Consider the following 14,559-nt stretch of genomic DNA (forward strand, 5'->3'; position numbering starts at 1 on the left):
AACGAAAAGCTGAAGATTGGACAACGCTGCTTGAGACCAATCAGCATATAGACATATTTGCTTATTAAATATAAAACATTGACTATATAGATGGCTGATTGCGGAAAATGTACACCTCTCATCACAGTTTGCATGCTAGCTTGTCGCTAACAAAAGACAGACACGGAGAGACGGCATTTTCTAACATTTTCGCCCCTGTTCACGGGTCAAACGTGCCCTGTTGGATAATGCTGTTTACAAACAGCAAAGAAGCACTAAGAATTCAAGTGGGAAGCAGAAAGAGTTGTGGGAGGCCTGCAGAGAAGCCTATGGCACATTCTGTTGACCCATTTACTTTCAGGTAGGTGATTCCTTCCTTTTGTGCCAACTACCATAAAGCAGCTCCAGAGGCTCCGAGTTAGAATCCGTGCATTGGCCGGGAATCGAACCCGGGTCAACTGCTTGGAAGGCAGCTATGCTCACCTCTATACCACCAATGCCATGCTAGGCAATTCAACTCTGCTGAACAAAAGTTTAAGTATGTGCTCTTCTCATCAGCAGCCCATAGACAAGAGCCAAAGCGCAACTCTGTCATGGTTTCTGTAGTGTGGTGGTTATCACGTTTGCCTAACACTCATCACCGTAAGATCAGGTCCTCCAGGAAAAGCCGGAAAGCTACACCTTGGACAGAGCAGATTTCCATCTTTTGTGCTTTTTTAGCAAAGCAGTTAACATTTGCTTACAAAATGAAAGGGAGTCTCTGGTTTTCCACAGAAAGTGGAAGCCTGGCTCTTTCGTTGCTCAATAAGACTCTGTGCGTGACTGGAAAATTTTCCCTAAAGTACTGGTCGCCAAGTTCACCTATCAGCAAGAGGTCTACGCCCGAAAAAGGCTGGGAGCGGTTTCCCTTCCATTGAGCTTTTGTAGCAAGGCAGATAACAGCTGCTTGCAAAATCACGGGCAGTCTCTGCTTTTCCACTGAATGTGGAAGCCTGGCTCTTTCCTTCATCAAGAAGACAAGAGTACTGATGCGCTTGACACGAGGTTGCGACTTGTAATTCCCCACCTCCAAGCGGGAAAACGCAAAGCAAACGCACCCTCAACTTGAAATCGCCATTCGTCAACAGTGGGAAGTCTTCTCATCTACCAGTTCCTTCCCTGTTCATCGAGTGACGTCGAGTCGGCATGACGGATTCAGAACTCACAAAGTGGCACTTACCTCGGTGGTTATTTGCTTTCGATCAGGGTTGTCCAGTCTTCTCCAGAATGGGCCAGTGTGGTTGCAGGTTGTCATTCTAACCAAGCAGAAGCCACACTTTAGTCTATTGAAAGCCAAGATCAGCGGATCCAACAATTGGAATCAGGTGTGGCTCCTGCTAGATTGGAACGAAAAGCTGAAGATTGGACAACGCTGCTTGAGACCAATCAGCATATAGACATATTTGCTTATTAAATATAAAACATTGACTATATAGATGGCTGATTGCGGAAAATGTACACCTCTCATCACAGTTTGCATGCTAGCTTGTCGCTAACAAAAGACAGACACGGAGAGACGGCATTTTCTAACATTTTCGCCCCTGTTCACGGGTCAAACGTGCCCTGTTGGATAATGCTGTTTACAAACAGCAAAGAAGCACTAAGAATTCAAGTGGGAAGCAGAAAGAGTTGTGGGAGGCCTGCAGAGAAGCCTATGGCACATTCTGTTGACCCATTTACTTTCAGGTAGGTGATTCCTTCCTTTTGTGCCAACTACCATAAAGCAGCTCCAGAGGCTCCGAGTTAGAATCCGTGCATTGGCCGGGAATCGAACCCGGGTCAACTGCTTGGAAGGCAGCTATGCTCACCTCTATACCACCAATGCCATGCTAGGCAATTCAACTCTGCTGAACAAAAGTTTAAGTATGTGCTCTTCTCATCAGCAGCCCATAGACAAGAGCCAAAGCGCAACTCTGTCATGGTTTCTGTAGTGTGGTGGTTATCACGTTTGCCTAACACTCATCACCGTAAGATCAGGTCCTCCAGGAAAAGCTGGAAAGCTACACCTTGGACAGAGCAGATTTCCATCTTTTGTGCTTTTTTAGCAAAGCAGTTAACATTTGCTTACAAAATGAAAGGGAGTCTCTGGTTTTCCACAGAAAGTGGAAGCCTGGCTCTTTCGTTGCTCAATAAGACTCTGTGCGTGACTGGAAAATTTTCCCTAAAGTACTGGTCGCCAAGTTCACCTATCAGCAAGAGGTCTACGCCCGAAAAAGGCTGGGAGCGGTTTCCCTTCCATTGAGCTTTTGTAGCAAGGCAGATAACAGCTGCTTGCAAAATCACGGGCAGTCTCTGCTTTTCCACTGAATGTGGAAGCCTGGCTCTTTCCTTCATCAAGAAGACAAGAGTACTGATGCGCTTGACACGAGGTTGCGACTTGTAATTCCCCACCTCCAAGCGGGAAAACGCAAAGCAAACGCACCCTCAACTTGAAATCGCCATTCGTCAACAGTGGGAAGTCTTCTCATCTACCAGTTCCTTCCCTGTTCATCGAGTGACGTCGAGTCGGCATGACGGATTCAGAACTCACAAAGTGGCACTTACCTCGGTGGTTATTTGCTTTCGATCAGGGTTGTCCAGTCTTCTCCAGAATGGGCCAGTGTGGTTGCAGGTTGTCATTCTAACCAAGCAGAAGCCACACTTTAGTCTATTGAAAGCCAAGATCAGCGGATCCAACAATTGGAATCAGGTGTGGCTCCTGCTAGATTGGAACGAAAAGCTGAAGATTGGACAACGCTGCTTGAGACCAATCAGCATATAGACATATTTGCTTATTAAATATAAAACATTGACTATATAGATGGCTGATTGCGGAAAATGTACACCTCTCATCACAGTTTGCATGCTAGCTTGTCGCTAACAAAAGACAGACACGGAGAGACGGCATTTTCTAACATTTTCGCCCCTGTTCACGGGTCAAAGGTGCCCTGTTGGATAATGCTGTGTTTACAAACAGCAAAGAAGCACTAAGAATTCAAGTGGGAAGCAGAAAGAGTTGTGGGAGGCCTGCAGAGAAGCCTATGGCACATTCTGTTGACCCATTTACTTTCAGGTAGGTGTTTCCTTCCTTTTGTGCCAACTACCATAAAGTAGCTCCAGAAGCTGATAGTTACAATCCGTGCATTGGCCAGGAATCAAACGCAGGTCAACTACTTGGAAGGCAGCTATGCTCACCTCTAAACCACCAATGCCACGCTAGGCAATTCAACTATGCTGAACAAAAGTTTAAGTATGTGCTCTTCTCATCAGCAGACCATAGGCAAGAGCCGAAGCGCAGCTCTGTCATGGTTTCTGTAGTGTGGTGGTTATCACGTTTGCCTAACACTCATCACCATAAGAACAGGTCCTCCAGGAACAGCCGGAAAGCGACACCTTGGACAGAGCAGATTTCCTTCTTTTGTGCTTTTGTAGCAAAGCAGTTAACATTTGCTTACAAAATGAAAGGGAGTCTCTGGTTTTCCACAGAAAGTGGAAGCCTGGCTCTTTCGTTGCTCAATAAGACTCTGTGCGTGACTGGAAAATTTTCCCTAAAGTACTGGTCGCCAAGTTCACCTATCAGCAAGAGGTCTACGCCCGAAAAAGGCTGGGAGCGGTTTCCCTTCCATTGAGCTTTTGTAGCAAGGCAGATAACAGCTGCTTGCAAAATCACGGGCAGTCTCTGCTTTTCCACTGAATGTGGAAGCCTGGCTCTTTCCTTCATCAAGAAGACAAGAGTACTGATGCGCTTGACACGAGGTTGCGACTTGTAATTCCCCACCTCCAAGCGGGAAAACGCAAAGCAAACGCACCCTCAACTTGAAATCGCCATTCGTCAACAGTGGGAAGTCTTCTCATCTACCAGTTCCTTCCCTGTTCATCGAGTGACGTCGAGTCGGCATGACGGATTCAGAACTCACAAAGTGGCACTTACCTCGGTGGTTATTTGCTTTCGATCAGGGTTGTCCAGTCTTCTCCAGAATGGGCCAGTGTGGTTGCAGGTTGTCATTCTAACCAAGCAGAAGCCACACTTTAGTCTATTGAAAGCCAAGATCAGCGGATCCAACAATTGGAATCAGGTGTGGCTCCTGCTAGATTGGAACGAAAAGCTGAAGATTGGACAACGCTGCTTGAGACCAATCAGCATATAGACATATTTGCTTATTAAATATAAAACATTGACTATATAGATGGCTGATTGCGGAAAATGTACACCTCTCATCACAGTTTGCATGCTAGCTTGTCGCTAACAAAAGACAGTCACGGAGAGACGGCATTTTCTAACATTTTCGCCCCTGTTCACGGGTCAAACGTGCCCTGTTGGATAAAGCTGTGTTTACAAACAGCAAAGAAGCACTAAGAATTCAAGTGGGAAGCAGAAAGAGTTGTGGGAGGCCTGCAGAGAAGCCCATGGCACATTCTGTTGACCCATTTACTTTCAGGTAGGTGTTTCCTTCCTTTTGTGCCAACTACCATAAAGTAGCTCCAGAAGCTCCTAGTTACAATCCGTGCATTGGCCAGGAATCAAACGCAGGTCAACTGCTTGGAAGGCAGCTATGCTCACCTCTATACCACCAATGCCACGCTAGGCAATTCAACTCTGCTGAACAAAAGTTTAAGTATGTGCTCTTCTCATCAGCAGACCATAGGCAAGAGCCGAAGCGTAGCTCTGTCATGGTTTCTGTAGTGTGGTGGTTATCACGTTTGCCTAACACTCATCACCGTAAGATCAGGTCCTCCAGGAACAGCCGGAAAGCGACACCTTGGACAGAGCAGATTTCCTTCTTTTGTGCTTTTGTAGCAAAGCAGTTAACATTTGCTTACAAAAAGAAAGGGAGTCTCTGGTTTTCCACAGAAAGTGGAAGCCTGGCTCTTTCGTTGCTCAATAAGACTCTGTGCGTGACTGGAAAATTTTCCCTAAAGTACTGGTCGCCAAGTTCACCTATCAGCAAGAGGTCTACGCCCGAAAAAGGCTGGGAGCGGTTTCCCTTCCATTGAGCTTTTGTAGCAAGGCAGATAACAGCTGCTTGCAAAATCACGGGCAGTCTCTGCTTTTCCACTGAATGTGGAAGCCTGGCTCTTTCCTTCATCAAGAATACAAGAGTACTGATGCGCTTGACACGAGGTTGCGACTTGTAATTCCCCACCTCCAAGCGGGAAAACGCAAAGCAAACGCACCCTCAACTTGAAATCGCCATTCGTCAACAGTGGGAAGTCTTCTCATCTACCAGTTCCTTCCCTGTTCATCGAGTGACGTCGAGTCGGCATGACGGATTCAGAACTCACAAAGTGGCACTTACCTCGGTGGTTATTTGCTTTCGATCAGGGTTGTCCAGTCTTCTCCAGAATGGGCCAGTGTGGTTGCAGGTTGTCATTCTAACCAAGCAGAAGCCACACTTTAGTCTATTGAAAGCCAAGATCAGCGGATCCAACAATTGGAATCAGGTGTGGCTCCTGCTAGATTGGAACGAAAAGCTGAAGATTGGACAACGCTGCTTGAGACCAATCAGCATATAGACATATTTGCTTATTAAATATAAAACATTGACTATATAGATGGCTGATTGCGGAAAATGTACACCTCTCATCACAGTTTGCATGCTAGCTTGTCGCTAACAAAAGACAGACACGGAGAGACGGCATTTTCTAACATTTTCGCCCCTGTTCACGGGTCAAACGTGCCCTGTTGGATAATGCTGTGTTTACAAACAGCAAAGAAGCACTAAGAATTCAAGTGGGAAGCAGAAAGAGTTGTGGGAGGCCTGCAGAGAAGCCTATGGCACATTCTGTTGACCCATTTACTTTCAGGTAGGTGATTCCTTCCTTTTGTGCCAACTACCATAAAGCAGCTCCAGAGGCTCCGAGTTAGAATCCGTGCATTGGCCAGGAATCGAACCCGGGTCAACTGCTTGGAAGGCAGCTATGCTCACCTCTATACCACCAATGCCATGCTAGGCAATTCAACTCTGCTGAACAAAAGTTTAAGTATGTGCTCTTCTCATCAGCAGCCCATAGACAAGAGCCAAAGCGCAACTCTGTCATGGTTTCTGTAGTGTGGTGGTTATCACGTTTGCCTAACACTCATCACCGTAAGATCAGGTCCTCCAGGAAAAGCTGGAAAGCTACACCTTGGACAGAGCAGATTTCCATCTTTTGTGCTTTTTTAGCAAAGCAGTTAACATTTGCTTACAAAATGAAAGGGAGTCTCTGGTTTTCCACAGAAAGTGGAAGCCTGGCTCTTTCGTTGCTCAATAAGACTCTGTGCGTGACTGGAAAATTTTCCCTAAAGTACTGGTCGCCAAGTTCACCTATCAGCAAGAGGTCTACGCCCGAAAAAGGCTGGGAGCGGTTTCCCTTCCATTGAGCTTTTGTAGCAAGGCAGATAACAGCTGCTTGCAAAATCACGGGCAGTCTCTGCTTTTCCACTGAATGTGGAAGCCTGGCTCTTTCCTTCATCAAGAAGACAAGAGTACTGATGCGCTTGACACGAGGTTGCGACTTGTAATTCCCCACCTCCAAGCGGGAAAACGCAAAGCAAACGCACCCTCAACTTGAAATCGCCATTCGTCAACAGTGGGAAGTCTTCTCATCTACCAGTTCCTTCCCTGTTCATCGAGTGACGTCGAGTCGGCATGACGGATTCAGAACTCACAAAGTGGCACTTACCTCGGTGGTTATTTGCTTTCGATCAGGGTTGTCCAGTCTTCTCCAGAATGGGCCAGTGTGGTTGCAGGTTGTCATTCTAACCAAGCAGAAGCCACACTTTAGTCTATTGAAAGCCAAGATCAGCGGATCCAACAATTGGAATCAGGTGTGGCTCCTGCTAGATTGGAACGAAAAGCTGAAGATTGGACAACGCTGCTTGAGACCAATCAGCATATAGACATATTTGCTTATTAAATATAAAACATTGACTATATAGATGGCTGATTGCGGAAAATGTACACCTCTCATCACAGTTTGCATGCTAGCTTGTCGCTAACAAAAGACAGACACGGAGAGACGGCATTTTCTAACATTTTCGCCCCTGTTCACGGGTCAAACGTGCCCTGTTGGATAATGCTGTTTACAAACAGCAAAGAAGCACTAAGAATTCAAGTGGGAAGCAGAAAGAGTTGTGGGAGGCCTGCAGAGAAGCCTATGGCACATTCTGTTGACCCATTTACTTTCAGGTAGGTGATTCCTTCCTTTTGTGCCAACTACCATAAAGCAGCTCCAGAGGCTCCGAGTTAGAATCCGTGCATTGGCCGGGAATCGAACCCGGGTCAACTGCTTGGAAGGCAGCTATGCTCACCTCTATACCACCAATGCCATGCTAGGCAATTCAACTCTGCTGAACAAAAGTTTAAGTATGTGCTCTTCTCATCAGCAGCCCATAGACAAGAGCCAAAGCGCAACTCTGTCATGGTTTCTGTAGTGTGGTGGTTATCACGTTTGCCTAACACTCATCACCGTAAGATCAGGTCCTCCAGGAAAAGCTGGAAAGCTACACCTTGGACAGAGCAGATTTCCATCTTTTGTGCTTTTTTAGCAAAGCAGTTAACATTTGCTTACAAAATGAAAGGGAGTCTCTGGTTTTCCACAGAAAGTGGAAGCCTGGCTCTTTCGTTGCTCAATAAGACTCTGTGCGTGACTGGAAAATTTTCCCTAAAGTACTGGTCGCCAAGTTCACCTATCAGCAAGAGGTCTACGCCCGAAAAAGGCTGGGAGCGGTTTCCCTTCCATTGAGCTTTTGTAGCAAGGCAGATAACAGCTGCTTGCAAAATCACGGGCAGTCTCTGCTTTTCCACTGAATGTGGAAGCCTGGCTCTTTCCTTCATCAAGAAGACAAGAGTACTGATGCGCTTGACACGAGGTTGCGACTTGTAATTCCCCACCTCCAAGCGGGAAAACGCAAAGCAAACGCACCCTCAACTTGAAATCGCCATTCGTCAACAGTGGGAAGTCTTCTCATCTACCAGTTCCTTCCCTGTTCATCGAGTGACGTCGAGTCGGCATGACGGATTCAGAACTCACAAAGTGGCACTTACCTCGGTGGTTATTTGCTTTCGATCAGGGTTGTCCAGTCTTCTCCAGAATGGGCCAGTGTGGTTGCAGGTTGTCATTCTAACCAAGCAGAAGCCACACTTTAGTCTATTGAAAGCCAAGATCAGCGGATCCAACAATTGGAATCAGGTGTGGCTCCTGCTAGATTGGAACGAAAAGCTGAAGATTGGACAACGCTGCTTGAGACCAATCAGCATATAGACATATTTGCTTATTAAATATAAAACATTGACTATATAGATGGCTGATTGCGGAAAATGTACACCTCTCATCACAGTTTGCATGCTAGCTTGTCGCTAACAAAAGACAGACACGGAGAGACGGCATTTTCTAACATTTTCGCCCCTGTTCACGGGTCAAAGGTGCCCTGTTGGATAATGCTGTGTTTACAAACAGCAAAGAAGCACTAAGAATTCAAGTGGGAAGCAGAAAGAGTTGTGGGAGGCCTGCAGAGAAGCCTATGGCACATTCTGTTGACCCATTTACTTTCAGGTAGGTGTTTCCTTCCTTTTGTGCCAACTACCATAAAGTAGCTCCAGAAGCTGATAGTTACAATCCGTGCATTGGCCAGGAATCAAACGCAGGTCAACTACTTGGAAGGCAGCTATGCTCACCTCTAAACCACCAATGCCACGCTAGGCAATTCAACTATGCTGAACAAAAGTTTAAGTATGTGCTCTTCTCATCAGCAGACCATAGGCAAGAGCCGAAGCGCAGCTCTGTCATGGTTTCTGTAGTGTGGTGGTTATCACGTTTGCCTAACACTCATCACCGTAAGAACAGGTCCTCCAGGAACAGCCGGAAAGCGACACCTTGGACAGAGCAGATTTCCTTCTTTTGTGCTTTTGTAGCAAAGCAGTTAACATTTGCTTACAAAATGAAAGGGAGTCTCTGGTTTTCCACAGAAAGTGGAAGCCTGGCTCTTTCGTTGCTCAATAAGACTCTGTGCGTGACTGGAAAATTTTCCCTAAAGTACTGGTCGCCAAGTTCACCTATCAGCAAGAGGTCTACGCCCGAAAAAGGCTGGGAGCGGTTTCCCTTCCATTGAGCTTTTGTAGCAAGGCAGATAACAGCTGCTTGCAAAATCACGGGCAGTCTCTGCTTTTCCACTGAATGTGGAAGCCTGGCTCTTTCCTTCATCAAGAAGACAAGAGTACTGATGCGCTTGACACGAGGTTGCGACTTGTAATTCCCCACCTCCAAGCGGGAAAACGCAAAGCAAACGCACCCTCAACTTGAAATCGCCATTCGTCAACAGTGGGAAGTCTTCTCATCTACCAGTTCCTTCCCTGTTCATCGAGTGACGTCGAGTCGGCATGACGGATTCAGAACTCACAAAGTGGCACTTACCTCGGTGGTTATTTGCTTTCGATCAGGGTTGTCCAGTCTTCTCCAGAATGGGCCAGTGTGGTTGCAGGTTGTCATTCTAACCAAGCAGAAGCCACACTTTAGTCTATTGAAAGCCAAGATCAGCGGATCCAACAATTGGAATCAGGTGTGGCTCCTGCTAGATTGGAACGAAAAGCTGAAGATTGGACAACGCTGCTTGAGACCAATCAGCATATAGACATATTTGCTTATTAAATATAAAACATTGACTATATAGATGGCTGATTGCGGAAAATGTACACCTCTCATCACAGTTTGCATGCTAGCTTGTCGCTAACAAAAGACAGTCACGGAGAGACGGCATTTTCTAACATTTTCGCCCCTGTTCACGGGTCAAACGTGCCCTGTTGGATAATGCTGTGTTTACAAACAGCAAAGAAGCACTAAGAATTCAAGTGGGAAGCAGAAAGAGTTGTGGGAGGCCTGCAGAGAAGCCCATGGCACATTCTGTTGACCCATTTACTTTCAGGTAGGTGTTTCCTTCCTTTTGTGCCAACTACCATAAAGTAGCTCCAGAAGCTCCTAGTTACAATCCGTGCATTGGCCAGGAATCAAACGCAGGTCAACTGCTTGGAAGGCAGCTATGCTCACCTCTATACCACCAATGCCACGCTAGGCAATTCAACTCTGCTGAACAAATGTTTAAGTATGTGCTCTTCTCATCAGCAGCCCATAGACAAGAGCCGAAGCGCAGCTCTGTCATGGTTTCTGTAGTGTGGTGGTTATCACGTTTGCCTAACACTCATCACCGTAAGATCAGGTCCTCCAGGAAAAGCTGGAAAGCTACACCTTGGACAGAGCAGATTTCCATCTTTTGTGCTTTTTTAGCAAAGCAGTTAACATTTGCTTACAAAATGAAAGGGAGTCTCTGGTTTTCCACAGAAAGTGGAAGCCTGGCTCTTTCGTTGCTCAATAAGACTCTGTGCGTGACTGGAAAATTTTCCCTAAAGTACTGGTCGCCAAGTTCACCTATCAGCAAGAGGTCTACGCCCGAAAAAGGCTGGGAGCGGTTTCCCTTCCATTGAGCTTTTGTAGCAAGGCAGATAACAGCTGCTTGCAAAATCACGGGCAGTCTCTGCTTTTCCACTGAATGTGGAAGCCTGGCTCTTTCCTTCATCAAGAAGACAAGAGTACTGATGCGCTTGACACGAGGTTGCGACTTGTAATTCCCCACCTCCAAGCGGGAAAACGCAAAGCAAACGCACCCTCAACTTGAAATCGCCATTCGTCAACAGTGGGAAGTCTTCTCATCTACGGGTTCCTTCCCTGTTCATCGAGTGACGTCGAGTCGGCATGACGGATTCAGAACTCACAAAGTGGCACTTACCTCGGTGGTTATTTGCTTTCGATCAGGGTTGTCCAGTCTTCTCCAGAATGGGCCAGTGTGGTTGCAGGTTGTCATTCTAACCAAGCAGAAGCCACACTTTAGTCTATTGAAAGCCAAGATCAGCGGATCCAACAATTGGAATCAGGTGTGGCTCCTGCTAGATTGGAACGAAAAGCTGAAGATTGGACAACGCTGCTTGAGACCAATCAGCATATAGACATATTTGCTTATTAAATATAAAACATTGACTATATAGATGGCTGATTGCGGAAAATGTACACCTCTCATCACAGTTTGCATGCTAGCTTGTCGCTAACAAAAGACAGTCACGGAGAGACGGCATTTTCTAACATTTTCGCCCCTGTTCACGGGTCAAACGTGCCCTGTTGGATAATGCTGTGTTTACAAACAGCAAAGAAGCACTAAGAATTCAAGTGGGAAGCAGAAAGAGTTGTGGGAGGCCTGCAGAGAAGCCCATGGCACATTCTGTTGACCCATTTACTTTCAGGTAGGTGTTTCCTTCCTTTTGTGCCAACTACCATAAAGTAGCTCCAGAAGCTCCTAGTTACAATCCGTGCATTGGCCAGGAATCAAACGCAGGTCAACTGCTTGGAAGGCAGCTATGCTCACCTCTATACCACCAATGCCACGCTAGGCAATTCAACTCTGCTGAACAAAAGTTTAAGTATGTGCTCTTCTCATCAGCAGACCATAGGCAAGAGCCGAAGCGTAGCTCTGTCATGGTTTCTGTAGTGTGGTGGTTATCACGTTTGCCTAACACTCATCACCGTAAGATCAGGTCCTCCAGGAACAGCCGGAAAGCGACACCTTGGACAGAGCAGATTTCCTTCTTTTGTGCTTTTGTAGCAAAGCAGTTAACATTTGCTTACAAAAAGAAAGGGAGTCTCTGGTTTTCCACAGAAAGTGGAAGCCTGGCTCTTTCGTTGCTCAATAAGACTCTGTGCGTGACTGGAAAATTTTCCCTAAAGTACTGGTCGCCAAGTTCACCTATCAGCAAGAGGTCTACGCCCGAAAAAGGCTGGGAGCGGTTTCCCTTCCATTGAGCTTTTGTAGCAAGGCAGATAACAGCTGCTTGCAAAATCACGGGCAGTCTCTGCTTTTCCACTGAATGTGGAAGCCTGGCTCTTTCCTTCATCAAGAAGACAAGAGTACTGATGCGCTTGACACGAGGTTGCGACTTGTAATTCCCCACCTCCAAGCGGGAAAACGCAAAGCAAACGCACCCTCAACTTGAAATCGCCATTCGTCAACAGTGGGAAGTCTTCTCATCTACCAGTTCCTTCCCTGTTCATCGAGTGACGTCGAGTCGGCATGACGGATTCAGAACTCACAAAGTGGCACTTACCTCGGTGGTTATTTGCTTTCGATCAGGGTTGTCCAGTCTTCTCCAGAATGGGCCAGTGTGGTTGCAGGTTGTCATTCTAACCAAGCAGAAGCCACACTTTAGTCTATTGAAAGCCAAGATCAGCGGATCCAACAATTGGAATCAGGTGTGGCTCCTGCTAGATTGGAACGAAAAGCTGAAGATTGGACAACGCTGCTTGAGACCAATCAGCATATAGACATATTTGCTTATTAAATATAAAACATTGACTATATAGATGGCTGATTGCGGAAAATGTACACCTCTCATCACAGTTTGCATGCTAGCTTGTCGCTAACAAAAGACAGACACGGAGAGACGGCATTTTCTAACATTTTCGCCCCTGTTCACGGGTCAAACGTGCCCTGTTGGATAATGCTGTTTACAAACAGCAAAGAAGCACTAAGAATTCAAGTGGGAAGCAGAAAGAGTTGTGGGAGGCCTGCAGAGAAGCCTATGGCACATTCTGTTGACCCATTTACTTTCAGGTAGGTGATTCCTTCCTTTTGTGCCAACTACCATAAAGCAGCTCCAGAGGCTCCGAGTTAGAATCCGTGCATTGGCCGGGAATCGAACCCGGGTCAACTGCTTGGAAGGCAGCTATGCTCACCTCTATACCACCAATGCCATGCTAGGCAATTCAACTCTGCTGAACAAAAGTTTAAGTATGTGCTCTTCTCATCAGCAGCCCATAGACAAGAGCCAAAGCGCAACTCTGTCATGGTTTCTGTAGTGTGGTGGTTATCACGTTTGCCTAACACTCATCACCGTAAGATCAGGTCCTCCAGGAAAAGCTGGAAAGCTACACCTTGGACAGAGCAGATTTCCATCTTTTGTGCTTTTGTAGCAAAGCAGTTAACATTTGCTTACAAAATGAAAGGGAGTCTCTGGTTTTCCACAGAAAGTGGAAGCCTGGCTCTTTCGTTGCTCAATAAGACTCTGTGCGTGACTGGAAAATTTTCCCTAAAGTACTGGTCGCCAAGTTCACCTATCAGCAAGAGGTCTACGCCCAAAAAAGGCTGGGAGCGGTTTCCCTTCCATTGAGCTTTTGTAGCAAGGCAGATAACAGCTGCTTGCAAAATCACAGGCAGTCTCTGCTTTTCCACTGAATGTGGAAGCCTGGCTCTTTCCTTCATCAAGAAGACAAGAGTAATGATGCGCTTGACTCGAGGTTGCGACTTGTAATTCCCCACCTCCAAGCGGGAAAACGCAAAGCAAACGTACCCTCAACCTGAAATTGCCATTCCTCAACCGTGGGAAGTCTTCTCATCTCCCGGTTCCTTCCCTGTTCATCGAGTGACGTCGAGCCGGCATGACGGATTCAGAACTCACAAAGTGGCACTTACCTCGGTGGTTATTTGCTTTAGATCAGGGTTGTCCAGTCTTCTCCAGAATGGGCCAGTGTGGTTGCAGGTTGTCATTCTAACCAAGCAGAAGCCACACTTTAGTCTATTGAAAGCCAAGATCAGCGGAGCCAACAATTGGAATCAGGTGTGGCTCCTGCTAGATTGGAACCAAAAGCTGAAGATTGGACAACGCTGCTTAAGACCAATCAGCATATAGACATATTTGCTTATTAAATATAAAACATTGACTATATAGATGGCTGATCGCGGAAAATGGACACCTCTCATCACAGTTTGCATGCTAGCTTGTCGCTAACAAGAGACAGACACGGAGAGACCGCATGTTCTCACCTTTTCGCCCCTGTTCACGGGTCAAACGTGCCCTGTTGCATAATGACGTGTTTACAAACAGCAAAGAGAGCACTAAGAACTCAAGTGGGAAGCAGAAAGAGTCGTAGGAGGCCTGCAGAGAAGCCTATGGCACATTCTGTTGACCAACTCATTCTCAGGTAGGTGATTCCTTCCTTTTGTGCCAACTACCATAAAGTACCTGGAGAAGCTCCAAGCCGTGGACGGGCCAAGAATTGGAGCCGGGTCAACTGCTTGGACTGGAGCTATGCTCACCACTATACCACCAATGCCACGCTGCACCATTCAGCTCTGGTGAACAAAGTGTACGTATGTGCACCACCAAAGTGCCACCGCACCGTGGTTTCTGTAGTGTAGTGGTTATCACGTTTGCCTCACATGCAAAAGGTCCCTGGTTCGAGACCGGGCAGAAACAAGCTAGAAATTCTGAACTTTGCTTTAATGACTGAGCGGTTGTCATCACTGTAGGATCAGGTCCTCTAGGAACAGCCAGAAAGGGAGACCTCCTTTACAGAGGAGATTTCCTTCTTTTGTAGCAAAGCAGTTAATATTTGCTTACCAAATGAAAGGGAGTCTCTGGTTTTCCCCAGAAAGTGGAAGCCTGGCTCTTTCGTTGCTCAACAAGACTCTGTGCGTGACTGGAAAATTTTCCGTAAAGTACTGCTCGCCGAGTTCACCTCGAGAGGTCTGCAAGAGGTCTGCGG

The 14,559-nt window shown here is 46.6% G+C and overlaps 6 non-coding genes across 6 annotated transcripts; 1 reads left to right on the forward strand and 5 right to left on the reverse strand.

The window, feature by feature from the left end:
• Positions 1-407: 407 nt before the first annotated feature.
• Positions 408-479, reverse strand: trnag-ucc (transfer RNA glycine (anticodon UCC)). Its single transcript has one exon. It is a non-coding gene; the product is annotated as a tRNA-Gly (tRNA).
• Positions 480-1,771: 1,292 nt separating this feature from the next.
• trnag-ucc (transfer RNA glycine (anticodon UCC)) lies at positions 1,772-1,843 on the reverse strand. The gene has a single exon. It is a non-coding gene; the product is annotated as a tRNA-Gly (tRNA).
• A 4,026-nt stretch (positions 1,844-5,869) lies between these two features.
• On the reverse strand, positions 5,870-5,941 carry trnag-ucc (transfer RNA glycine (anticodon UCC)). The gene has a single exon. It is a non-coding gene; the product is annotated as a tRNA-Gly (tRNA).
• A 1,292-nt stretch (positions 5,942-7,233) lies between these two features.
• Positions 7,234-7,305, reverse strand: trnag-ucc (transfer RNA glycine (anticodon UCC)). Its single transcript has one exon. It is a non-coding gene; the product is annotated as a tRNA-Gly (tRNA).
• A 5,390-nt stretch (positions 7,306-12,695) lies between these two features.
• On the reverse strand, positions 12,696-12,767 carry trnag-ucc (transfer RNA glycine (anticodon UCC)). The gene has a single exon. It is a non-coding gene; the product is annotated as a tRNA-Gly (tRNA).
• A 1,430-nt stretch (positions 12,768-14,197) lies between these two features.
• On the forward strand, positions 14,198-14,270 carry trnav-cac (transfer RNA valine (anticodon CAC)). Its single transcript has one exon. It is a non-coding gene; the product is annotated as a tRNA-Val (tRNA).
• The last annotated feature ends 289 nt before the right edge of the window (positions 14,271-14,559 follow it).

The sequence above is a fragment of the Ictalurus punctatus genome, unplaced genomic scaffold, assembly GCF_001660625.3.
Source record: "Ictalurus punctatus breed USDA103 unplaced genomic scaffold, Coco_2.0 Super-Scaffold_100046, whole genome shotgun sequence".
In the NCBI taxonomy this organism is placed as follows: Eukaryota; Metazoa; Chordata; class Actinopteri; order Siluriformes; family Ictaluridae; genus Ictalurus; species Ictalurus punctatus.